Below are 26018 nucleotides of genomic sequence, written 5' to 3' on the forward strand. Positions count from 1 at the left end.
CACTCTGAACAGGTTTGGTCTGGAGGATCAGGTGACCAAGATCTTAGGGCATACTGTGATGCCTATTGGAAACGGGTAGGTACATCCTAAGTCAGAAATTGGTCCCTCATTCTTAAATGTCATCAGTCGCTCGTAAGAAGTTCCTGTCTTTCTCTACTGACTATAAGGGGACTTCAAGTAAATGAGAATGCTGTCTTAGCTAAGAGGCTAAAATTAGATGTGAGGGTTTTTTTGCCTCTGAAGTTTCTTTATTTGTCTCCCATTATCTCCTGGTCTCATCCTTTGAAAACTGTTCAATTTTAGTTGTTCCATGAAGACCAAATCAAATGCTGAGCATTGACTTTTACTACCGTATATACTGCCCTTCACAACTGACCTTAGTCCTAATTTAAGACTCCCAGGCACGACTGCCGTGCAAACAAAGAATTATGATAATAATCGTGACTCAAGGTTTTGGCCTGTTAGTAGAATAACAGCACATGAAGTTCAAAATGACCACATGGTCCGGGAGCCTGGTCTAGCTACTAGTTGTTCTATACTGGTCAATAGAACAACATGGCCTTCCTCCAGGAGAAAATTTGTCTCTTGGCTTTGAATATTTCTAAATCTCCAGCAGATAATATAATTTAAGAAAAGTGAATATAATTTAAGGAAAGTGTAGGATAAGGAGAGAATATCTGTTTTTCCTGAAACAGTATTCTCTCATTCTCAAACTGTTTAATGCTGAATCATAGTGGTATCCCTCAAAGTCAATGCAGAGGAACAAAGCCAGTTTTTGGTTTTTTAAAGTAAGTCCTTGTTCTCTGCTTATATTCACAGGTTTTAAATTATTAATCAATAGCTTCTTTTCCTGTCCAACTTTTAGGGCAGAGTGAAGCTGTTCCTCCTCTCCCTTCTTTTGTACTTGATAAGTTATGATTTATCTGTGGCGAAGAACAGTTTCAGTATGGTAAAACCTAATCTCTGAAATGCTTTCAACATTCGTATTCTATTGGCACTCAAACAACACACTCAGTACCTTACGTGATCAGACTTGTATATGGAAGAAAGGGAAAGACAAGGACAGATTTCTCCACAATTTGAACTGAAAGCATTGAAAGTTTTGGAGTCCTACTTCATAACCTGTTTTTATTCATATTATTATTATTAAGAGAGTTCCTAGTCATCCAGAGGAATTTCTTATTTTTTACTTTTCTGTCCACCAATCACTCAAGCCAAGTGAGGTGTTAAGTACAAGACCAATTTTAAATGTATGGGTATCTCACTTTAAGTTCTACTATAAATGAGCACATATACCTCGTGAAATTGGTCATAAGGTCTGTAGGTGTGCACCTAAAAGTGTTGACAATACTAGATGAGGCATTTTTCTGCTTCTGTTAAATTTCTTTCCTCATACCACAAGATGATGTCCCTATCACGTGTTCACTTAGCCTTTATGTGCGCTGGAGACATTGCCTCTGAAAGTAACCACAGATTTAGCATTTTCTAAACTGGATAACACAACTTTTTTTTTATCATAATTTTTTATATTGTCAGGTTATTTAATAGGGTACAATGGCTTGGTAGTTGTATTTTGCCTTATTTTCATCTTAAGTTGCTATACGACTTTTTAATTGTGAGGTTTGATTATTCTGTTTTTTATGTGATACACCTTGATCATTGGTAGCCAGCAGGCAACACAAAAATTAAACTTATTCTTATTAATACCTTTTCTTGTGCATTACAGTGGCACTGCATAGGCTTGGGGAAGTGATGATAATGAAACCTAACCTTCAAGAAAATATCACAGCAAGAATGAGAAGGTTAAAAACATGGAGTGGGATGCTATTCACCTAACAAACACACTCACTGAATTTGCACCTGTATTTTAGTTACTACAGACTTATTTTTGAGTTTATGCCCTGGTTTGCTCTATAGACAATAGAAAGGGGTAAGTGCTTTTGAGATCCCAGAACAATCTGTCCATCAGAGACAAAGCACCTTAGAAACCTTTAAAGGTGTCTGCCTTTTCCTGTAGAGTCTAGTGACATGAAATGTCATTCTGCGCTTTAATCCTAATAAGCCGATATGGCTATTTGGCCTAACTGTGAGGTTTCTATTATTTACCTCCTCTAAGTCCCTTCTGGTCAAAGGAAGTGCTCTGTTGGTCGTCAATTCCCACCCAGTGAACAGCAGCAGCCCTCAATGTTGTGCATCTAAAAGGACTACTTCAGCATCATCTAAACTATAAATAAAAGTTCACTGTCTACAGTTGTTTAAAAAAGCCCAAGAAGCCAAGAGGCACTGAGAGATTACAGTATGATAAGAGACAGAAAAGACTTATAATTAGCTTAGATAAGGACTCGACAGGATGAACAAAACAGTGCATGTTGTAGAAAACATATATTCTGGCATCAAACTTTCTCATTGTATTACTTCCAGTGAAGATGACAGACATGTCCTTGAAATTGCTTACAGGAAATACTCTTCTACAGTTCATATGATTAAGCTTTGCAAATTGCTTCTGAAAGTTGCAATGGAAGGCAAAAATCCTAATGAGAGTCGTAATAAATGGATGTTTATGCAAATCACCAAAACACCTACAGTGACGTTTGCTAGAAGCCGATCCATATGCTTGCACAGCCATACACAATGTTCTAATCTCGTATCATGTGAGAGGGTAAATCCTTGATCCTGGTCTAGACCAGAGAGAGGAAATATGACGGCACAAGCAAAGGCTGGACTCCTACTCCATTTTGCTACATACTGAGTAAGATGGAATTGCTATGTCCTTTAACCTCATGGGGGAAAAGTAAAGCGTTGTCCTAAGCCCAGAGCATTAGCGTTACTTGATCATCACCTGCCTCTGTACCGTATATGTCATTACACAAGGGTTGTGCCTGTCTCGTTGGCCTTCCCTATAATGTTAGTTACATTGCAGTTAGTCTTTCTATTCTTTTAATATTTCCTTTTTCCTCTATCTAAATTTCTTCTATTTCTGCTGTATGTTGTTGGTAAAAATTATTTATCTTCAAGTTTCTGTGCATAAAGTAACGTTGACTGGAGAAGATTAGGAATTACTATTGAAGTTATAATAATTATTCAAAAAAGGATGACATTTTTCTATTTTCCTTCGAACATCACAGATAAGCCATTCTCTGTGACAGGATGCAGACCTAAAAGCACAGCAGAAACTTATTGTGAATGTATGGACATTTGACCTTTCAGCATGTAAACCGAAGGGAAAATTTTCCATAGACTTCACTGGGGAATGTGATCATGCCATCTAAATGTCGTGCAGATCTATTATTCGTCAAACACAAATTTAAACAGTTGTGTGAACCTTAATGCTTAACTAAGCTTTATCTGAGTGTTAAAACTATCTTTGAAAAGATTAAAGGTGAGATTTGTGAAATGTAGTAATTAACACACACACCTCTCTATTTTCTTTGAGTCTTTCTAGAATAACCAACTTTCTGATCATTAATTTACCCCAAGAGACTGAAAGATGGGACTTAAACCTCAGCTAGTAACAAATACCAGATAAATACTTGCCAAATCTCTTGTGTTCTGAAGATCACTGGGTATTCTGTGAGTAAAACAAATGCACTATTTAGCATAGTTAGTCATTTCTTTGAGGCTTCTGAGAGTTTCAGACTATGTCTGTGTTCATGCTGCTGTTTACAATAGCATACCTTGACGAAAACTGAGGAAGGGAGAAAAATTAGTTACTGAGTTTTTATTTTATTGATTTTCTGTGTGAATGCACATGCAAATTCCTCCTTCTGATTAACCTATTCTCTTAACTTACTTTCTGTGCTTTGGCTGACTAGCACAGCTAGGCTCTTCCTGACTACTATTTTGAGCCTCAGCAATAGCTCTTCTGTAGCTAGCATGTGCATGAATTGATGACAGTTTTTTAATACTTTGTGTCAATAGCATAAGCAGCACGCTCTTCCTGACAGCTTTATCAGATTAACCCTAGTGTAACAGCTTCAATAAGATATATTAATATCTCTGCATGACCAGTCAGTAGCTGCCTAAATCCTTCACCCATGTGACCAGCAGTACTTAGTAAATAGTAAGCTAACTCCACTTTTCCATTTCCATCTTGAAGGTACATTTTGATGGGTATACAAACACAGACCAGAAATGAAAACAAGTAGTACTGTGCACACTCCCAATATTGCTTTTCCCTAAAAAAGGCAATAATTGAATATAATTACATCAATTGAAGTAGTAATTAAGCCAGGAAGCCTTATACATACCGAGAGCCTTTCAGTTTCATTGACAATGTCATGCATGGGGGTCTTTTCAGAATTATGCTCTAGCTGCAATTATCATGCATATACATAAAGATGACACATTAATAAAATCTATGCAATAGAGCTTCAGCTGGTCTAAATAGTGAGGATGGCAGTGAATTCAGTTCCACTGATTTAGACCAGCCAGGATTCTGACCTGATGTGTTTTAATGTGTCTTTGTGAAAATAAAAATTTCCACTAGTATTTCTGCTGTAATATGTTTTTTGTGTACATTAAAGTTAGATCAGTTCTATCAAGCTCTAACATTATGTATTAGGCATTAAGCATCTGCTCAAAATTAGTCAGGACGTCAGATCAGATCTTGGTCTAATATACTGTATGGTCATCTAGGCGCTTACTCTAAAGAAGCCTTCAGCCATAGTCACTGTAGAGGCAGGCACCACCTGTCTGTAGTAAGATGGAATAAATGAGCTTGTGAAATATGCCTATTTCTTTCCTTCACTGAATTTGGAAGTAATTCAAAAAATTTTTACAGTGAAAAACAAATTTTTAGTGTCTAAAATTGTATAACATGAATTTTATAAATGTGTGACCATATATTCATGTCATATAATGTACAAATGTTGTATTTTGTATGACATACATCTACATATTCTTAACCACTGATATGTTTATGCAGATGTGTTAGTACATCAAATAACACTAATATCTAGTACTGATAGCTATTAAAAAAATTGCAAATATATTCAGAAAGTAACAATGTATGTGTACACACGAAGATCTGAATCATGAATTTGTCACGCATCTAGTACTTGTACATTTTATGTTCTTTATTTTCAGGACACTGAGAAAAATCTCGAAACATTGGTATTTTTAACTGTAGATTGGTATACAAATATTGACTTGTTCAAAATCGCTGTTTACACAGTATTTCATGTGATCTCCGGTCTCTTTTACACTGTTAGGTCTTCAGAGTTCTCTTTTCTAATTTTCCTAATTCGCAGCAGCATTGTCCATAAAGACATCTAAAAATAAGCACCCTTAACAAAATAACGTTTAGTTGCTTGATTAGTTGAGTAATCTTTTGGGAGGAAGTTTGAAATATCACTTTCAAAGTAAAAAGAGAAAGCTAAATTTATAGCTAACTTTATGCAAAGCCGTATACAATTTTCTGCTTGTATTACTTCTTGCATATTATGTGCGAAATGTAAGAATTAATTCATTTCCTCCTTAGTGATGATATAATTTGAAAGTTTCTCTTGTTTCTAACATCTTTCTTACATCATTTGTTGCAGCACCTCTCATCACATAGGAATTGAGAGAAAATATACTGGGGAAAAAAGGAAGCTGAGATTCTGAGACAGCTGTTATGCATGTGGATTCCTTCTGCAAAAGGGATTACATTATCAAGGTCTGAGAAATGAAAAATCAAGTTAATTCCAACATATAAAGAAAATGTTTATATTCAGATCTCCCTTTCCACGTTTATTTCACCCTAAATCTGCTCGAAACTCAATTCCTAGTAAATTCTATGGATCAATTTAGCACCAGATCGAAGGAGTCCGTGTTTCACCATATGTCCTCTACTGTTTCATCTAAGAGAGGCTAGATTTTACGTATGTTTCTGTTTTAATAGCACAAACTCAGCTAGCAACATCCTCTTCCCACAAAGGGTTTAAGTTCCTAAAGGATTCAGTGTTTAAGGATCATAACTTGCCTTTCAGTGAATGAATTTCACCCTTTTTCAGAGGGCCTACATGAACTCTTGCTCCGCTTGAGTTCTATTTAAGCTCTCAGAACAAGGTATAGACATCAGATCTCAAGTCTAAATTAAAACAGTCTCTTTCTACTACTTTCAGAGGACTTCAAATCACTCCCTGAATAGTGGTGAATATTCCTTGAAATTGTCCCTCTGTATTATTCCTCTCTTATGCCAAGTTTTATCATAAGATTCCATTTAACCCTTCTCTTTGAAGTTCTTGTGAGAGTGCAGTTTTATAGCATCCAATAATAGATGCCTGTATTTCAAATTATCTAGTAGATTAACAAAGATGAACAAGCTATATATTAAATGTAGTCCTCACAAACACTATTGCATCTTTATCAGAGACTGCAACATCTACTTTTTCTATGCTTCAGTCAATCATGTTGTATACGATGTGCTTCTCAGTCTGCACAAATGACAACTCAGGCTTCCTCCACCTTAATAATGGTAATATAATTGCATAGGAGAACTAGAAAATCAAGGTGACTTTTGTGCTATGAATATAAAATATGTAATTTTAAACTCCTGAGCTATTCTGTGTTATGTCACCATGCTCAGTATAGCTGCGGAACACAATAGGTGGTGTTATGAAAGACAATGGACTGATATTGTTTTCACTAGGCTGATTTTCTTTGCGTTCTTGACAAAATACAATTCATCAGATGATTTCATTTTTATATACTCAAAATAATTTTCAGAGTTTTAATGTTTGGTATAATGTTCTCAAAGTCTAAGTTAAGACAGCTAAGTTAAACACTAGAACAGGCTAAACAATTGTAAGGAATGCTCTTCTATAGGAAAAATATTATTTAATATAAAGATATAAATGTAATGTTTTCTAGCATCTTATCATTTCATTTATTTATTGGAAGATATACCAATGAGTAGTTTCCTCCTCCTTTATTCTGGCAAGGTCAAAATATTTCTGCTAAAGTTTTCATTTGTATATATTCTTTATTAGTATCTCTCTCTCTCTCTCTCTATGTATATATACATTTGTGAATACTTATATATACATACACATAGAACCGTACAGTAGTTAGCATATTCTGTAAAATATTCCTTAAAAATTGAAATATGACAGCAGATTCAATGACATTACATTAACTGGCATTTAGTTACATTAAATGAATAAAATGACAGAAGGATAGAATTTAGGTAGGAAGGGACTTCTGGAGGTCACCTAGTCCAACACCTTACTCAAAACAGCCAACTAAATCAGGTTGCTCAGGGCCTTTTGTCCAGACAAGTTAGGAACAGCTCCAAAGACACAGATTCCACAGCCTCTTTGGACAAACTGTTTCAATATTTGATCACCCTCAGGGTAAAAAATATTTTCCTCAGACAGGGACTTAATCTCCTCAGAGATTAAGAATGAGGCTGAAAGTGGATAGAAATGTACTATTACTCTTATACGTACCAACCAGGCTTGGAAGCATGAAATTAAATTTGTACACACATCTTTATTCTTTCCTCTTTCATTAAAGAATTATCCTGAATATAAATGACAATGCTACTTTATATGTTTGTATCTTTCTATTACAAAAACCAAATAAATAGATTTTTTAACTGCTTGAGGCAATTTTAAAATCTACCACAAAAGTTTTTAATTTATTTTTTAAAGTAACAGAAAAAAGTGCCTTGAAAAACATTCAGTTAAAGGGAGCCTGAATCCTCTAGTCCTGAAGGAGATTTATGATATGTCACATCTCCAAATATTTTCCTTAACAATTTTTTTCCTAGCAAACCACTACATCGCATGTATTGCTTTTCTTGACCTTAATCTCCCTTTTCAGGTACCCTGCTTTGTGACTGTAACATCAAAAAATTGCCAGATGATAGGGAATTCAAGAGAATTTTTTTTCTTAATAACATTTATCATGAGCAACCTTTGCTGAGTGATTAAAGGTAGTGTGCCCCTTCTTCCCTATTAACATTGCCTGCACCGTGTGTTAAGTTGATATTATTTGCCATGGTAAGTGAGCTGCTGAGCCGCTGTGCAGAGCAACAGTCAGTGGTGACTTCCACAATGTCTAAACAATGTTTGCTTTCTCTTGAATGTGACCTTCAAATGACTTCTGCAGCTAAATGAAGCTGGTGGATGTAGCTTGAATTCCAGAATTAACAGCAAATGAGAACCATATACAGGAAGACTTCTGTGTCTTGCTGCTGGAGAAAGCAGAAATGAATTAAGACAGAGCAACTTATCAAACAGACCCAAGGGAAGACTAGCTTGTCATTTACCCCACAGGAAAGCATAAAGAAAGAAGTACATTTTCTGGTCATCACCTATGAAGGGATGTAAAGTCTCTGTTGAAAACTTGTTTTGAGTTGAGGAAAGACAAATGAAAAATCACCATCCTATCTTTCACCTCTTATTCTGAGAAGGCAGGAATAAGGGTAGTTCTTAATAAATAGCTGAGAACATTAAAAAAAAATCCCTTTAATTTATAAAATTACATCAAAGTTTTCTAGTTCCTTACTCTTTCTAACTCATTTCTATCACCACAATGCTCAGAAGTTAACATATCTTCCAGAATACAAGTCATCCGGGGTGTGCAACTTTAATTACGTTCTAAAACCACATTTGAAAAAGTTTTGAGCTATCACGTCTTATTTTTGAAAAATTAATGGTTGTTCAAGATTATCCATTGAATCTGAGCATGGCTAATGCCTTCAATGAATGTGGGAATATTTTATATGTCTTTTAGTAACTGTGACCATAACTCAAAAGATAATCAGTCTCCTGAAGCCATTTTTTCCCTGACTGTACTAGCTCAACATAAATATAGAAAATACGAGGTATAAAAGAAATATGTGAGTCCCCTCTTGAGAAGTGTCTATTTCATGAATGAGTCCTGATTTTAATTTACGTTTCTTTAACGTAAACGTTGTCCTCCAGGAAGTCAGAGGTTCGATCAGCAAGCCAGTGAAAGGCAAACCTTCATGCACATCTTCACCAATCTCTGTTTAGACAACGATCTCTCCAACACTATTGATTAAGGACTGGGAGCCTGATGGGCTTGTGAGAGACTGGAGAGGGGAAGGAAATTAACATCGAGGTGATATTGCGCCCGCTTTGTCCTTAAGCACATCACTGGCATCCTGTTCACCTATCATCCTTTTTTTTTAGGTAACTGAACTGATTCCAGCACTGCAAACTCTAAGGAGCAGCCACAGCACTTGAGAAATGCACCAGTAAATGGACAGAAATATTAGCAAATGTTCTTGTAAATGGATAAAAATACTAGAATAGGCATGTCCTTTGTGCTTCTCTCCTTTCAGTTGCTTTAGGAGTCAAACTTCTATTTTTCTTCTGCAATTAATAAATGGTAGTTTTTCTTCAAAGGAAGTCTGTCTACCAGGGACTATCTAAGACTAGCTGCCATTTCAGATATCCTGTTGTAATAATTCTTTTCCTTAGAGTAAGGAGAAAGCTATTCAGTGAGCTGTGTCACTGTGTTTACGTCAAATTTATGCAAAGAACACCGTTAAATGTGAAACTGGCTGACTGATAAGACATCTGGCACCCCCAAAATATAGCAGTTTCTTTTGCAGTAAGCGGAACACAGCAAAAAGCACTATTCATTGCTAAAAAGACCGTATGGTCTGTCTGCCTTAAAATATCATGCCGAGTATCCTGGTGTGTCTGTGCATGTGCATGGTTTAATTTAACTGTAACATTTGAGCACTTCTTTTTCTGTTTCTCTTCTATGTCCATTATAATTACGCTGTCTGTTTATGTATAGCCTTCTCTCTGACATTTTAGATAGGGACAAGGAGACTATCAGTCTCCTTATATGCAAGCCTAGTGTAGATGGACTTTCTGATGATCTCCGGTACCTTTCGCTCTTTCACCAATTGAAATAACCTAACCTTAAATTTTACTCTTGCCTGTGAGAGCCAGTGCCCATCAAAGAAAAGAGATGTCATCATTATGCGCACAATTTAAGTATCTGACATACAGACTGAAACCTGCATCCATCTGCCATCCTTATCCAGACAGACCAAGAGGTGATGTGATGTGCTCCTGTATGTGTATATAACCTGGAGGAATACACGTTCCCAGTATAACAACACCCACACACAGTCTCTCAGAGTTTAATCCTATACCCGTCACGCTTCATGGGCATACATGCTACTTTATAATAGTCCTTCTCTTCAGCAGCACTTAAATCATCAGCAGAAACGTCTTGCCTACAAGCACAAACAGAAATTTTTCACACTGGGAGTTACAAAATAGAAAAAGGAACTAAGAAATGATCTGAAAGGAGGCTCAAACTCTCACAGAAACAACCTAAAACAGGTAGTGCTATGCCCGGAAGAATTGTTATATTCTTCTTAGGCATTACACAATGGACAAAAGTATAGATTGAGGCAGCCATGGTGAGGCCAAGAAAAGTGACCTTTTCTCTTTTCTCACACATTTCTATAACCTGGTCCAGGCAGGGTTTATATGCCTATATGCCACTTCACTCGTGCTTTATGCACTTTCAGACCTCAGGATGTTACAAATTGTTCTCATAGAAGAGAACACTTGGAAGGGGAGATACTTTTTAGAAATGTCCGTAAAAATTGAGTTTGTTAAATAATTTTAATATCACATACATTTTTTTGAAAATCTGACATTTTAAGTGTGCTTTATTTGAAGAAGAGTCCTTTTCTTCTAAAAGAAACAGTAAGAGAAATTTGCTCCCTGTCTTTCAGAAATCAAGATGGCACAATTTTAAACCTCAAATACTACATCTTTTTTTTTTTTTCATTTCATATTATACTCTTAGCCGTCTCTAAATAATATTGTTTTGCCATTCTCTCTGCTTTCTGCTACATTTTTTACCCTGTATTTGTTGTCTGTTTGTTTTCAAGCTGATTTTTTTCTTTTCTCTGCTTCATTATCCATAAGACTCTTAAGTGAAGCATAAAAGACAGAATTTAAGTCTAATTTTCAAGTCTATTGTTGGAAAGTAATTAAACAAAATATGTTTCTACAATCCTAGGAGTAAAACACTGCAAACATTTAAAAACTCACTGATATTATAGAGTGACACTTACATATAATGGGAGAAAGCAAATCTGACAAGCACCTTAGGTTTGAAGCACGGGTCAGACTTTAAAGGCAAGACAAGCTTCAAAAAAACAACCAAGGAGAATTGATCAATACTGTAGGTACACTCCTTTGCACAGTTTTCTGTGCCTTCTAGGTTTATAATATAAGGAGATAATGTTGGGAAATGCCACTGGAAGCAGGAAGAATTCATGGCAAAAGTGAGAACGGAGTCTGGCATTTCCACAAAAATGATCCATTTTTGTTAAGAGAATACAGGATGTTAAATGTTTGTTTGTTTGACGGTTCTTATAGCGAAAATTATTTGAACAATATAAGGAAAAGAATGGAAACAGAGCAAAGACTCTTAGGAGTTAGGAGGGGCATTCTGCATCATAAAATTTTAGTTTTCTTCTACCTCATGTAACCAGATAGTAGAGTCCTATTCTACAGTCGTGTATCAAATTCCTTTTCAAGACTGTAGGGTTTATTCTCACTTATTATTCTTTTGAAAGTCGTATTCCTCCATAAGTTAGAAACTGTATTCTGATTTTCAGTCCAGAATTACTCATGGCCCTTTCGTGTGTTAACTGCTTTGTATATACCTTCTTTCCTTCCCTGGAGTTTTCCTACCTGATGTATTTATATACAGAAATCCTATTTACTGTCACTCTTTATTTTGTTAAGCTAAACAGTCTGTGATCTTTTAATCTTCTCTTTTAAGAAGCTAAAAACAATGGTTCTGCTAGCAACATTTCAAAGCTGCTACTGCTGGTATTTTCTGTAGTCTTACCTACAGGTGTTTTTAAAATAAAAGTGAAACCTAAAAATCCAAAGAAGTAAAGTTCCTTAACGACTTACGTAGCAACACATTTTTACACTTTCAAATCTGCTGCTTCAGGTTGCTGCAGTTTGGTTGTCAGTTGATGTCAATTTTAGTCAAAAATTTGTATCTGTTATTATAATAATCCCTAAACATAATATATTTTTAAATATCACTGGTTATTCCTCATGGATTACAGCATGCAAAAAATATAAGAGAGTTTATGTATACTAAATATGTATAATATATAGTTTATATAAATTAAACACATGTAAAAATAAGTATATAAATATATATTTATATACAAGCTGTATCTATAAGAAAATATATAAATTAAATATATATTCATTCAAAAATGTACACACAGAAATACATACATACATACACATATATAGGTATGAGTAGCAAGGACTTGTCAAAAATGGTGGTGCTCTGTCAGTGCTACATGCTACCTCGCAGTAAGTGCCAAAGCAAAATATCATGTTGCAGCTTCCCAAGGGCAGCTTCTGCCAGATGTGCTTTCCACACAAAGATGGATCCTGCTGAGAGAAAGGCTCTGGAATGTCATGCGAAAGGTTACTCCAGTCCCCTCTAGAAGGAGATGTCCAATATAGTTACCAAGCTAAAGGTCATTAAACTGTTAACCAGCCTAAGATTTTATCGCAAATAACAAAGAATGACAGCATTGAGCAAACCATCACATTGATATTTGTTTGGCATGCTTTACTGGAGAACATTACTGCTGTCTACAGCATCTATATTTCTCTTTATCTATAGGAATATGTGAACAAAGAGTCCATCATGAGTAAATTTCATGAATTTTTAGAAAAATCTAAGATTTAGAATATACATATATTGTCCTATGTATACATATATATATACCTGTTTGCACTCACACATAGAGTTTTTTTGGAATATTTGTGACAAATAATTTACCAACTTCATTTAGTATTGTGCTGTATACAGATATTAGACAAATACTTTATGTGAAATATTTTTGGTTGTGGCCTTTTGGAAAATTCAGTACTATTTTTTTTTGTATCATGTTTGACCTCCTGTGACTGACTGACTTCCACTTTATAAAAGACCCTCACTTCTGTTCAAAAGTTCTGTCTAAATAAACGCTCAAAGTAATCCTTTAATGATTGCTCTACTGTGAAAATAATAAAAGGAGCTATTCAAACATTTCTGGAAAGAATTCTGCCATAATTATTCATTCATGGTGGTAATAGAAACTTTTCTATGCAGGAACATTCTTAGGAATCAAATTTCATTCACAGAAATGTAAAGAATGGGATCAAGAATTACATGTAACCAAATAGGCTGGTTTTGTTTACTACAATACTGACAAATACTTCCTGGTTCGCTTTTTTCATTTCCAATCCCGTCTTTCATATGACATACACGTCTGTTCGCATTTAACAGTGTCCATCGGCTGAATGCTTCATTAAAACACAAAAGGTGAGAAATAAATAGCACATAAAACATCTTTTGCCAGGATTGTTTTGGAAATAAAGTAATTTTTATGACCAGTTTAACCATCATAGATTACGACAATGCTAGGCAGACACCAGCATAAATAACTGTGTTTAAAATTCTAATATATTACTTACAAAACTGTCACAGTTTCAGTCTCTTTTACTGAACTGCTACTGCAGCACTGGATACTTTAGTGCTGCATTAACTAATGACACTAATATACATCATGTTAGATTCTTTCTCCAGATCTTTGCAGAGCCCAAGTCCTTCCACGCTGTTTGTCCTGAGGTAATGTGCTGCACTTGAAGAGTAACTGTGCCAGTCACAACCATTCCATGAGCGTAACCAAATATTACCAAAGTAGGGCACCACATGGACACTGCGATATCGTTATGGATACCGTATCTTTTTCTAGCAGGGAATTTAACCTGTTTGTTCATACCATTGTAATTCTGCTAGTGTTGTTTCTGGTCTGTCTCCAGACTTCTTTTCTAACCAATAGGAAAAAGAAGTGTTTATACCACCTGGCACAGAGGAAATGTTCTATTGCTCTAAGGCAATATTTTATACCTTTTCTCTAAACAGTGGTATCATATTAATACTACTCTTTCTACAGTATTACAATACTATAGTTCTTCCTTGTGCTAAAGGTTTTGGTTCAATATGTTGAGAGTATGCATTCCAGCATGGTATTAATTCACCTGCTCATATGTTTATTCATGAGAGGAATATAAACCTCTGATCAGAAAATTTTCTTTTACTTTTTGAAAAAAAAACTCTAGGAAAAATCCCTAGGTCCTGAGAGGCAGCTTGTTGGCTGAGTTTCTCAGGATGGAAGCCTATATTTAATCAGTTCTGCCCTCATTACTGCAGTCAGTGGAAATTATTGTAGTTGGCTGCAGGGGACATGAGGATAATTTGTCCAGCCAAGAAAAGAAATTAAGCACCGAAAACCCCAAAATGATAACATTGCAATATGATTATATGAGAAGATTAACTATCTCAAAAATAGGACAGAAAAATTTAGTAGGACTGAAAAGAAGCAAAATGAAATACAAATGAGTAGGAAAAAATTCTCAGTTTTATGTACCATTTCACAGTTCTGAGACCAAATTCCTTGTAGAAATACCTATTATGAACTTATATATATTTTTTGTTTTAATTCTCCATATGTTTTATATGCCTTTATGGTAACATTTACGAACACTGTTCGGCATTCTATTAAAAAAGGCATTTACAAAATAGACATTGTTTGTACCACTTTACGACAAGCTAAAATGCCTGAAGTAGTGAACTCCATGTGGTAATATAGAATAGTATGTTCTAACTTTTACCTGAAACAGATAACCCAGAGATTTAAAATGACATTGGGATTGATCTATTTTTGAAATGTGCTTTTCAGATAGCACCATTTAAGAACAGTCATATGAAATAAACTCAAGAATATCTAATATAATTATAATATTAAATCATTAAAGCTATCTTTGGATTCTTTTATGGATCTTGCCAAAAACAAGATGTTTCAGAGTTAAGGTTGAAACTAATTTTAAAATTCCATAGTAGTGCACGTCCAAGGTAAGATAGCTTGGAAGAGTCCTTAGTTCTCAGAGACACAGATGTCTACAAGGGCAAAGTTATGATAAATAAGAAGGAGAGAGGCCTAAGGGAATAAGGTGGATATTTTTTTTTTTTTTGAGACCGTATTCATGTACTTAAGAATATTCATATAAACGTAAGGTTTTTGGGCAATAAATAACCCTCATGAGCTACCGGTAGTGATTGCTTTGAGCTATACAAATTAGATTCAGATGCTATATGCCCTGAAGTTTAAGAGTGTTCAGATGTTACTTCTGGGGTTAGCTTCATCAGTAACAGTATGTGATCTAAATGATAAATGTCCTGAGCTAGGCATTGTAACTGAGCTCAGGTGAGAAAGTTTAACTAAAAATGTTTCTTTAAGGAGTTATTGTATAGAAGAAGCAGAGGAAAGACAAAGGAGGAAAGTGTTTCTAAGCTTTTCTGAAGTCTATTCAAACAGCTTTGTCTTTGCAATGAACACAATGCTATTCCAAGAAGACCTCTTTCATGAAACCTTTGGTCCATTGAAAGTATTTATGTATTCCATCTTGGTATGGCTTATATATTACCTCCTGTTAAACACCACCTAACAGCTCAGAATCAGATGAAGAGTCCTGTCTCTGTACGTGGAACACCCATGTACTCTACCCTCCCAGCCAGGAATAGATGCCCTGGAGAGAGCTGTCTACTTCTGTACAGCTGCACCTGTAATACTTTCAATGGCCGCCTTCAGAGCGTGTTCCCTACTCACAGATTAGTCTGTACACCAGCTGCTGTTGGTGACAGCTGCTGGACTGCTCTTTGAATGTGCTCAGGCATCTGCAGTCTCTGAAGCTCTGGAGAATGCTTCATCCTGTGATTGCACGGATGGGCTTTTAGCCTGCATGCTAGGTAGGCTGGTCTGAAATGCAGTACCAATCTGCCCAGGGGGTGCATGTATTCCTAGAATTTTCTTCCAGCTGGTGCAGCGCAAAGACTTTTCTCAAAATGCCCTGATGACACTGCACTTACACATGCCCCTGTGCACAAATGATCAATCATTCCCACAGTGGCAGAGAATCTATGTTAAGGATCTGCACTGGCAGTCAGCTAAGGCATGAGTTGCTTCATCTATACTGTTCCATATCAATTGGACCATTCTGTCCTTGATAGGCCTCTTTACAGTGACCTTTCTGCACCTGCATGATGAGTATCTAGAGCAATCCCTGACTTGGTACTTATCCTATAGGCCTGTGCATCTAGAGGCCACACACATTTGTGTACTTATTTGCACTTGCCATATAAGTATGCTGACTCTTGTCACATCAGTTTATTCCGGATTTCTCTTTCTGATCAAGTCACAATGCCTGGGGTTTATTCTTGACTCCTCCTATGCAAAGCCTTAGTTCTGCAGGAGGACACAGATGCTTCCTGTTGTAAAACCACTCTCTCACCTACTCCTACCTTAACTCTAGCTGTCAAGATACGGACAGCTCACAGCACACAAACATAAGGGTCGATGTCCCATCTGGGCTCCATGTGGGCTTCCAGCTAGATATATTTTATAAATTTGGTTAAAATTCCTTAAGAGTTATAATCTATTTATAACACACCCAAGGTAATTAGAAGTGTCCCATAGGCTGCAGTGTTTGCAGTTTTGCAGTATAATGTTGAAGCTGTGAGGTATGTGCACAGGGTATAGCAGAAGGGTATAAGGTCTGCTGGGATAGCGCAGAAGCATTGGCCCAAGCAATGGCAGTAAGACCTCACAGAACCCTTTTCATCTAGTCCACCAGAGCTGTCCCTGGGGCCACCTAACTGCTCCCAGAATTGGTCTTGGGTGAGACCTTGCTGCTCCGCTCCAGAAGGGAGTGATCCTGCAGATACGAAGCGTCAACAACTAGGAGAACAGGACCCTGAGATGAAACAGGGACTACTCCAAGCTGGCAGTGTCAATGGGATACAAAAGTACAGCTGAAACTTGTGGTGCAGGATGCACACAGGATGGGCTCTTCATCTTATCATTTTTTTCCATTCTGTTTTCCAGGTATAATTAGGTAACTGTTTTAAAGATATAAAACAAATCTGCACCAGAACTGAAACTGAGTCCTTCTTCTATGACTCAAAACTAGATCAATGCCCTTGGTTACGTAATGATTTGTGTACTTTGCCAGAAAAAAATTCATTCTCGTAGATAACAGTCTCAAGCGACTCGCAAGTGAAGACAGTGATAAATGAAAGATACCAAAATTGAAAAAGAGGCTTAAGAGCATAAATGAGGAAGGCAAATACTCTTTGACTGGTCTCTCTTTGAGTGGTCTTTGATCATCCTCCGTAAATGTTGACATTAATTATTATTATAATTAATGATCTAAATGAAAAGCTCAATATAAACAGGATGTTTTCTGAAATGGTACAAAAATGAGAGGCTTTACAGACACAAGTGAGGATAAAAAAACACAAAGTGACAGAATGAGTTTATAATTCTAAAATGTCTGCAGGTAGCCAAAAGAAATTCATTCAAGCTTTGAAAATGCAAGCTAATGTGTCTGAGATAAAATAAACTCATATACAAGTATTAAGTAGAAGGAAATAGCATATTTGAAGACCAGTAAAGCATAAAATTCTTTAGGGAGACAGGGGATAGTAAGATAGATATCATTATGTAATCTAATACACTGACAGAGGAAGACCAGATAGTTTGAGGCTACATATGCAAGTACAGGAAATACCTTGTTCATTTTTTAAAATGATTAATATTTCATTCTTTATAATTCTCAGGTGAAGGCAATTGTCTTTGTCTATAATGAGAAGAAATTGTAAATAAAATACTTGGATAAATACTTAGTACATTTATGTCAAGAAGACATTTCAAAATTGTAGTGATCCTGGGAAACAATAGCAAGTATGGATCCTTGTTTCCTAGGTACTAGCTCTTCACAAAGTAGAAGAGATACCTATACATAAATCAAAGTATATATAATATATAATCTGTTAATATATATATTTATATGAGATATTATAAAATGTGGAATTATATACAATTATTTGATTTGGTATAGAATAATAGGTTAACATGCATAATTGAAAATATTATGATGAAGCATGAAATCATATATAAAATTACATTTTCATGCTACATATTAACTCTTCTGTGACTTAACAGTCAACTCATTTAGAGGTGAATTTATTCAAAATTCTCAAGAATTTTGCTGTATTGTATTCCATATTCAAACAATCTATATTTAGTTAAATAGTGAAATACTAAGCAATTTGACATTTCATCAGTGAGAAGTAACAGAGCCTTGTCAGAGAACAGTTAGATTTAGACATACCTCCTGGAGAAATTGGAATGTCGAAGAGCTAGCAGATGAAAAGCAACCATACAGGAAACTTGGGACCAGCACTGTGTAAATAACTGATATTTTGGTTCACTAGAGTTTGACTGGTTCTGAAAGGCAGAATTCCCAGATTGTGACCTTAAGGAAACTGAAAACTAGAGTGGGAAACCTCAGTTCCATAGACCTCAATTTTACTAAAGTTGAGAGGAAATTAGAAAAAAGGCAGTGATAGCTACTCAATAACTGTCACTTCAGAAGGTGAGACATGGGGAATAAGTTAGACATACTTAAGGGGCTAAATGTGACAATACGCTTTTGGGAATCTTTCTTTAAACTCCTTCCCACACTGACAGGAATTTTTGGATTTATACTTAATATACTATTTTGAACTACTGCTTTTGCTACTGTATTTACTACAGGTAGCAGCTAATCCCCAGAGACAATACAGCAGGGCCCAAAACTCGGTTGAACTTGCTGAGGCAACACGATTAATGAAGAGGATCTGTCCATCCTAGGGCATGCTCTGGCAGTGAGATGCATTGCAGCGTCCTGCTAGAGAGAAGGCACATACCACTCAGCTGAAAGAGATGCCAGAGAGACAACGGGTCAGTGGTGCAGGTCACTGAGCCACTTCAGTCCTGCTCCTACCTGCTCGTCTTTCCTACGGCTGAGGTGAAATTCAAAAAAGTATGAAATATTTTCCAAAGTGATAAGAAGAGAAAAACACTGAATGCTTAAGCAAAGTTACTGATTGTTGATTATCAAATATTGAATACTGAATATCAAAATATGGGTATGAGATACATTGTTGGTGATTCAAACAATTTAATGTTAGTCAATGGATAGATTATATTACTGCAGTATAAACGAACAATCAGTTTTCCTCTAAAATCAATAGTTAGAGATAGGACTTGTAAAATGTGACTCATATAGTCTGAAAAAAAGTTTCTCAGATAAGTGAAATAAATCAATCAGTGTAAGAGCACTTCTTATAAAAATGACTACAAAAGAAGTTTAGAAAGCAAACTTATATTAGAAACCCCAACTTCCACATGCTTAAATTGAAGGAAATTATTCATATCCTGAGATTAATCCCATAATAAACAGTATTTACTTCAGAATATAGTAATTATGTATTTCATCTAATGTTCTCAATATTTAATATGTATCATTCCCTTTTGAACTAAACAGTAAACTACAGAAAAAAAAATGCAAAAGTCATTTTTGAATAGACAAGGGTGGAAAACTGCAATGAAGAAAGTTCTTTCAAGTTTAATCAGGAATCTCCCAAACACTAGAAAAACATATTTTTACAAAGGTACATGTGTTTTTTGCTAGAATCTTGGGTAATTTCGAGTTATATTGCATAACTTGATATACTAAATTCCATATTGGCATTGAAGCAAGTCTTTCTCATAACTCCATAAGTTTTAGTTAGCAATGAGATATTGTAAGAACGGGGAGTGGAGATGGAGAGGAAAAAAACTATTCTGGTAGGGAAGTCAATGTCAAAATGTTTTCTAAAACAAGTTCAAAAAATAGAGCAAAACACTTGCATGACTGATCATAGAACAATGTGTAGCCAGCTGGATGATATGGAAGGATGCTTCAATAATTTTGTAAGCCATATTATACTTAGAAATACAAAACATACCGATGTGCCTTATTGCAACTATATACAATAATAAAAACTTTATGAAGACGAGATAAAATTACCAAGCTGTAGAATAATAATAACCGAGTGCTGACCATGCTAACTCTGATCCTGAAAAGCACTTAAGCATATAATTGATTTTAATCATGCAGGACTCTTCATTCTTGGTTGACATGACTTGAGACTCAAGCACATGCCTTTCAAAACGTTATGGTCTTAAGTAATAGCCTTAAGCAAGTGATAGTAAAGATAAAACATATTTTTGTTCACATTAAAATAAAATCCAGTTTTGGCAATGGATCTGTCTTAACGTTATTATGAGGCTTTCATTAAATACAATTGTTTTCAGACTATATCCTAAGATCTTTAGGGAAGTGTGGACTGTTGGAACTAGCAGGTGGGATAAAACTGCCTGGTAGCTGAAGGCTCTCGGGTTGTCAAAGCATGTTATGTCTGGTAAATCTTAAAAAACCAAACCAAAACAAAACAAAACAAAAACCCAGCTTTTATTACAGCCTTGAGGAACTGGCTTTAAAAAACCTCCTCCTACCTTTTTGTGAATACTTTGGTAAATGCCACCTGAAAAGTTTATGTATTTGAAATTGTATTTGTTAACACAGCCATGACTTTTCACTTTTTTGTTTTACTTCATTTTCCATGGGCATTTGATCTACATCCTCAGGCATCTTATAGTCTATGATGGATGCAGTTAGGTAAAGAGTGAGTCCCACTCAGAAGAGTCATATTTAAATAAAGATATCTTCGGTTTTATACTTATCTAGAAATACTGTTTTTCCTCTCAGAGAAAATGGAGATGGGATGATCTTTCTGCAACAACATTAAGGTCTTCTTTTGACACAGCTCCAAAAAAAACCACCCAAAAAATCCTTCATATTTTAAAAGGTTGTACTCTTGAGTGTTGCATTATGTATATATGTATGTGTGTATTCATGGGTGTTTTCTGCAGCTGATTTCTTTTCCTCTTTTCTTCTGATTTCTTTTTCTTTGTCTTCTAAGATCAGTCTATGAAATGCTATATCGGATACTTTCATCCGAAAAAGGAGAAGAAAGAGCATACATAATTAGAGGGAGCCTACAAGTTTTTAGAACTAACAGAACAACATTCTTAGCAAAGTAGTTGAAAACGTTATTGTTTTCATTTTTAGCGGTGCAAGCTTGTTTGCAAAGACCTTTTCCCCAAGACTGTTGGATAATCTATTTCCACTTTGAAAGTGCTTAATAAAATTGAATGTTACTTTTGTTCAAAATATGCTTAGGCATATTTCAATGACAAAAGCTATTTAAAGGTATGCAGTCAACAACAACAAGAAACAAGGTTGAGTGATGTAATGTATTTTGGCACATTCTACGCAATTCATCTATTCTGCAATTCCTATTCTTTCTAGTATTTTAGATAGTATAAAATCCATATATAATTTCATAAGCTACTTATGACTGCTAGCTAATCATACAGTGTTGCAAAACTAGGAAACAGGCATTGCTAGCAAGCAAAGGTTTAAATCATGTATATCAAGTAGACTTATTCCACTCTGCTATCTTTACATTCAAATGCTTTCATCAGATGCCCTTGTTAGAGTCTCCTGAATGTCACAGGGAGGTGGACATGACTGGTTTTCTGTTTCAGCCTTTCCCTCATAGTCAGGTGCTCTGGATAAGGAAGTAAATTATATTTTCTCTATTTGAACAGCCAGTCCTTTTCAGAGAAATTAGTAGTATCTCTCCTTCTCAAGTCTGAGTTATTCAAAGACAAGTAACATATGTCATTTATTACTTTCTTTCAACATGCAAAAATGAGGCAGCCTTGATCACTAAAGATGAATCTTCTGTATCTTCTCATGGATTTAGATTCATAGTTTTGAAGACCACACAGGATTCAAGTCATTTTGTTCTGGTTACCACGTTTATGATATACAAAGTATTCACTCTTAAATCGACATCCAGAGGCATTGTAGACAAAAAATCTCCCTAGCTTCACTTATTTTTACATTTTCCCATTGAGTTCAGGTTGTATATGTTCATATTGCTTATCAAAATCTGACCAATTTTCTCCAAAAATGCTCAAAAAATCCCAACTGCAAATAATACTTTCTGCACATCACTTGCTCCTGCAAGTAATAGCTAAAACAGATGTGAAGACTATTCAGCCCTTACAAATCTGAGGTCAGAGAAGCTGGACTGCAGCATTAAACTCCATACAATATCACTGATGTGTATAGAGAGGTCTTGGCAAGGGGCACAATTTGATACATTTCGTTCAAGGGACAATATAAGGCAGTATCCTGTGCCTAGATCTGACCACACAGATCCTTCTTTCTGCAGTTTACTGTTGCACTAGATTAAATGTAGCATTAACTACTCCCCCAAGCCAAAGTTTCACAGTCCCTTTAAAGAGGCAACTAGGGTGGCGAAAATAAGTAGAAGCACTGCTCCTCGATCTCTGTCAGCACAGACATTTAGGTAGCCATTCGGGGAGCTGATTCCAAAAAAAACTATTTTGGGTGAAGAATATCATGATTAAAAAAATGAAGTCTAACTTTAACCTAGCTCCTCCAGCTAGTTCCTCCGAACTGCCACACAAACAGCTGTACCAGTTCAAGGGAGGAGGAAATCCAGAGATCAGAAATATCAACAGGGAGATGTGCACAGTGGCTTGGATTAGCTTACTCTGCTTTTAAAATTATAGCATTAGTTATATTGGCACTTACTTAGAGTAACCTTAATTAATCTACTGGGAACAATCTATATTTACATTAGCCCAAGTAACCAAAAATGGTCCCAAAATCATTCTCAGTTGAAAATAGCTATTTCACGATCAAGAATATTAGCGTAGAAATAGAAAGGGATGGTTCTGTAAGAGCTCCAGCGTTGCTGCAGATTGTAGATCCGATTCAAAATTGGTCTTCTTTCCAGAAGGAAAATGACACTAGTTAGATCAATTTTTTTGTTTTATCTGTAACCCATTCCTAAGAACTTTATCTATTACTTGTAGCCCATAGAAATACTTAGCAAAGAAATGATTATTATCTTTTCCTGAAAACTGTAAAGTCTTTAGGAAAATAACAATTTAAGAGACGCTCTTGATAGTTTTTAAAAGATCTGTTCACATAGAATTTGACACTTTATGCTTTAATTTTTTTCTTTATCTCCCTTTCGTATATAGTCATTGTTCTGTCTTTTTGATAAAGGCAGTGTCCTTATTTAATAAGGATATAAAATCCCAGAGCACATATTATTTAACATTAAAAAAATATCATTTTAAAAGGTGTAAAACAGGTGTCACCATGATTGTTCAAGAACCATCCTGTGACATGCAAACTTAAGAACGAGAGCTGATAGCTCTATACTAAGGAATGGAAGCAGAACTGGCATTTTTAAATATCTTCTTATCTCTCCTGTCAGAATTAAGAGATCTCTTTAATTTTGTCTGTTTTTTTTTAATCAATCTGAAATGTTTAGATGCCACAGAACCCCTGTCACTGTCATAGAATGGTTAACGAGCTTCATAAGTTTCATCTTTGTGTTTCCTTTTGATCTTTGGGTCCCCTCCTGGCTAATGGCTGTTTGGGGAGCATTTCCCGTAAACAGTCAGGACAGAAACCAAAATTTTCTTTGAGGATTCCTTCTTTATCTATTTTGCCTTGGCCTCCTGCTAACATAGATTAAAGGCAGTAATCTAATTTATGGGATTTTCTACAGACTCCAGGGAGGAAGTAGATAACAGGATATTAATGTTTTCCTCATATGTAAATGCAATAAAATGAGAAGGTTGATTTTCTTTCTTTATACTTATTTTTTCCAGTGTATGTTGTAGGAGGAAAGCTTCCTGATACTATAGTTTTATATGTTCAGAACTATGACTCACCTGGAACTGAACTCTTTAAAAAGCTTTTTATTCGTGAGGCTGTTGTTGTTTATGTACGTAGTGAAATCTTTAGATTTGAGATACATATAAAAAAGAAAAGCTTTAGGGTGCACCCAAGGGAATTTTTTTTTTAATATCTTTGTAAACAAACTTTTACTTTTATCTTTATCTCTTTTGTTCTTTCAGAACAAAAAAAAAATAGTGCTTATTTTATTTCTTACTTATGCTACTATTTTCCATAACATCCATTTTTGTGACAGGATATTAAAAGCATTAATATGGAAGAAATAGAAAACACACAATATATTAACAGATAAAAACACATCAAGAGTCACAGTTAGAAAAAGATCAAGCCACAAAGCCATGTTCTGTTACCTTTTTCCGTAAATGTATGTGCAGTTTACTTTTTCTTCCTCTGGAAAAGCTAGTAATTAAGATTAATTACATTCTCTGAAAAGACTGTTATGGAAAAATAGAGTGTATAAAATGAAGAAACTATTACATTCTTTCATAGAAATAATGTAAAGAAAGTTTATCCACACTTTATCAAAATGTTGTCTTTTGCATCTTATTATGCTCTAATGATTAAAATAAATTTCAGCATGTGCTTGATAGAAACTTAAAGGCCATGTTAAGGATAATAGCAGGAATAAAATGCTGATAATCAGATTAAAAGGAAGCATGGTCTTGTAGATCAGGCATTGAAATGAGATCTGGAAGACTTGTTCCTCAGTGCTTTTATTCTTCTGTGTAAAACTAGGTTCAAAAAGAAAATCATCTCTGTTTCCTTTCCCGTTTTATTTGTGTATTCTCTGAGGCAAAAGCTATTTACGTCTAAAATATCAGCAAGGACAGGATAAGTTTCTGGCACTAAAACAATAAAACTTTACGTATTTTAAATTATAAAATATTAAATTATTAAAGTGCTTCTTGCATTACTGTTGACCATTGTGTGCACTGCATGAATGTGAACTGCTTGAATATTTGTCCTGTCCAGTAGGTTATCATTAAGCTTAACTAGGCAGACCAGGGGGTACTGGACTCCATTTTTCAAAACTGAGCTCATGTGGAGCCTACTTGAATTTTTTACAGTGTGAGAGTAGGGTAGCTGAGATCTCTATTTCATTCAAGAGATTCATCATAGGAAAGGAGAAAAAGGCAGCGATGGAGGAACACCACCGAGGAGAGCTCCATTCCATCACCCAGGTCCCCCCGGCTCTGGGACAGAGCAGCCGGAACAGGGTTTTGCCGGGCTGGAAGGTGTCTGTGCAGGAAGGTGTCAGACTTGAGGAAGATATGAGAGGGGACAGCAGCTCTGAATGGAGGTTTCTTTCTTCTTTCCCTCTGATGCCCCTCTGACAGCTCCCACACGGCGTGGGGGAACAGCTACTAGATTGTGGAAACTGTCCAGCTGCTGCTACACGAATGAAATTGCTGCAGCTTATTTGCCTGTGCCATGAAGATGGCCCTGATTGCAGCCAGACTGCGCTGGGCTTTGAGAGCTATGGCCCATGCAGAAGTTACAATAAGATCCGAAAACACTGCTGGAGGCAGAATACAAGGAATAAAGGTCTTGAGAAAACACTGTGTTTGCTGGCATTGCTGTGAAGCTTCAGCCTGACCTCTTCACCCCAAATAAACAAACAGCTGTACGGAGTTCATGCGCTCTGACTCCACACAGACTCCAGAATTTCTCCTTCTGAAAAATCTCCAGACTAAAACAGAAGTTGTTCATTTTTATGTTCTGTAAGGCACTATCTGTTTTTAAAGTTGTTACATTAACATTTTTATTACTAACATTTCTGTGATAAAAAGGAAAAATACATGCTTTTTTTAGCCAGATTGGTATATTTTAATGATAATTTTGAAAGTCCAATGTTACAGCAAACAACCGGAACATTCCATTATTGCAAAAGTTCCCTCCATGATTTATTTTAAGTCACCTCACCGATAACTGCTTTAAGATTTAGACCTATCACTCACAAAAACGTTTTTTTAGTTCTACATGCTTATTCGTGATGGCGTTGAAAATCGCAGGAAAAATAATGAGATGTCTTTGACCAGAAATCTTGGGAGTATTTATTTTAATTCAATGAATTATCCCCATCACATCTCTGAGAGGGTGCAAAAACTGACAAACATAAATGGAAGAGGTAAGCCATGCCGTCGAATTCAGGAGACTAATCTCTTGTAAAATCAATTAAATCTCCAAAAGGCATCTGTAAAC

Source organism: Struthio camelus, chromosome 1 (genome assembly GCF_040807025.1).
Source record: "Struthio camelus isolate bStrCam1 chromosome 1, bStrCam1.hap1, whole genome shotgun sequence".
NCBI classification, from domain to species: Eukaryota; Metazoa; Chordata; class Aves; order Struthioniformes; family Struthionidae; genus Struthio; species Struthio camelus.